Source organism: Mandrillus leucophaeus, unplaced genomic scaffold (assembly GCF_000951045.1).
Source record: "Mandrillus leucophaeus isolate KB7577 unplaced genomic scaffold, Mleu.le_1.0 Scaffold21, whole genome shotgun sequence".
NCBI lineage: Eukaryota > Metazoa > Chordata > Mammalia > Primates > Cercopithecidae > Mandrillus > Mandrillus leucophaeus.
The window spans coordinates 3,278,943-3,281,499 of NW_012102143.1; positions in this window are offsets into that span (position 1 = coordinate 3,278,943).

A 2,557-nucleotide genomic window follows, 5' to 3' on the forward strand; every position below is an offset into this window, starting at 1 on the left:
GGCTTTGACCAAAATGCTGATAGTGATGTGGACAATAAAATCCAGGCTGAAGTGGTCTCAGATGAAGATGAGGAACTTTTTGGGAACTGGAGTAAAGGTCACTCTTGCTATGCAAGGAGACTGGCGGCACTTTGCCCCTGCCCTGGAGATTTATGGAACTTTGAATTTAAGAGAGATGATTTAGGGTATCTGGTGAAAGAATTTCTAAATGGCAAAGCATTCAAGAGGTGACAGATCATAAAAGTTTAGAAAATGTGCAGCCTCACAATGCAGTAGAAAAGAAAAACCCATTTTCTGGGGAGAAATTGAAGGTGGCAGCAGAAATTTGCATAAGTAACGAGGAACCAAATGCTAATCACCAAGACAATGGGGAAAACTTCTTCAGGGCATGCCAGACACCTTTGCAGCAGTCCCTCCCATCACAGGCCTGGAGCCCTAGGAAGGAAAAATGGTTGCCTGGGCCAGGCCCAGGGACCCCCTTTTCTATGCGGCCTCTGAACCTGGTGCCCTGCATTCCAGCTGTTTTAGTTCCAGCTGTGGCTAAAAGTGGCCAACCTACAGCTCAGGCCGTTGCTTCTGAGGGTGCAAGCCCCCAACCTTGGTGGCTTACACATGGTGTTGGGCTTGTGGGTGCACAGAAGTTAATAATTGAGGTTTGGGAACCTCTGCCTAGATTTCAGAGGCTGTATGGAAATACCTGGACGTCCTTGCAGACATTTGCTACAGGGGTGGGGCCCTCAAGGAGGACCTCTGCTAGGGCAGTGTGGAAGGGAAATATGGGGTAGGAGCCCTCACACAGAGTCCCTACTGGGGCACTTCCTAATGGATCTATGAGAAGAGGGTCACCATCCTCCAGACCCCAGAATGGTAGATCCACTGACAGCTTGCACCATGTGCCTGGAAAAGCCACAGACACTCAACACCAGCCCATGAAAACAGCCAGGAAGGGTGCTCTACCCTGCAAAGCCACAGAGGCAGAGCTTCCCAAGGCCACAGGAACCCACCTCTTTCATCAGCATGACCTGAATGTAAGACATAGAGTCAAAGGAGATCATTTTGGAACTTTAAGGTTTAATGACTGCCCCACAGATTTCCGACTTACATGGGGCCTGTAGCCCCTTTGTTTTGGCCAATTTCTCCCATTTCGAATGGGTGTATTTACCCAATGCCTATAACCCCATTGTATCTAGGAAGTAACTAACTTACTTTTGATTTTACAGGCTCATAGGCAGAAGGTACTTGCCTTGTCTCAGGTGAGGCTTTGGACTGTGGACTTTTGAGTTAATGGGAAATGAGTTAAGACTTTGAGGGCCTGTTGGGAAGGCATGGTTGGTTTTGAAATGTGAGAGCATGAGATTTGGGAGGGGCCAGGGGCAGAATGATATGGTTTGCTGTATCCCTACCCAAATCTCACCTTGAATTTAATAATCCCCACATGCCAAGGGCAGGGCCAAGTGGAGATAATTGAATCATGGGGGCAGTTTCCCCTGTATTGTTCTTGTGGTAGTGAATAATTCAAGTCTCACAAGATCTGATGGTTTTAGAAATAGGTGATCCCCTGCACAAGCTCTCTTGCCTACCACCATGTAAGATGTGACTTTGCTCCTCTTCACCTTCCACAGTGATTATGAGGCCTCTCCAGCCATGTGGAACTGTGAGTCAATTAAATCTCTTTATAAATTACCCAGTCTTGGGTATGCCTTTATTAGCAGCATGAAAACAGACTAATACAGGAGCCCAGCACCTTTGCAGAGGAACTCTATACGGCCATGCTCTCCACCAGTGGCCACTTTTGAGCCACTCCCACCTGCCCACAACCTCTGTCAATGGCAGCTGCTTCTAAAGACCAGCACCAGCCTGTGTCCTCTGCCAAGTTTCTTGCGTATGTCAGGCTGTATATTCCTGCTGCAGCCATACTCTCTTCAATGAGGTCTGAATCTCAGCCTTGGTGTTGGGTGGGGCTCTCCTGGTCTTTTGTTCCTTTACTATCCTCTTTCTTTGTCCTGCAATAAGTAGCTGCTCCTTTGTACCTGCTCTTTGACCTCTTACAGTCCTTTTTTATTTTTTAGGTAATTAACCACTTTCTTTAATTAGCAATACATTAAATTACATTTTCCCTGTTCCAATGAATGGTGTGGTTTCTGTCTCTAACTAATATACATGTGAAAAAAAGGTTAGACTTTTTCGAATTGATTATTTATTATACAGCTGGAACCTGTAAGTAGAAAGTACAGAATCAAAATAAAGGCTTTTGAAAGGTCAGCACTACAAAGGTTAGAATAGACTGCATCAAATTGTAATGACTTTGCTGCCAATGGCACAACCCCCCAGCAGGAATCCTCTAGAGGTATTCAAGAGTTAAGCAAGGAGTTGGACTGGATGAAACTGAAGGTCATGGCTAACCTTGAGAGTCCACGATTTTACAGAACATTCTGAATCTTATTCTTGCCTCCACTAATAATTAACTCTCCTAATTCCCATTAGTCTTCCCAAGGGCATGATTATAGTTTGGCATTATAAAAGCCATGGACTCAATGTAAGAAAAGTGCAGACTATT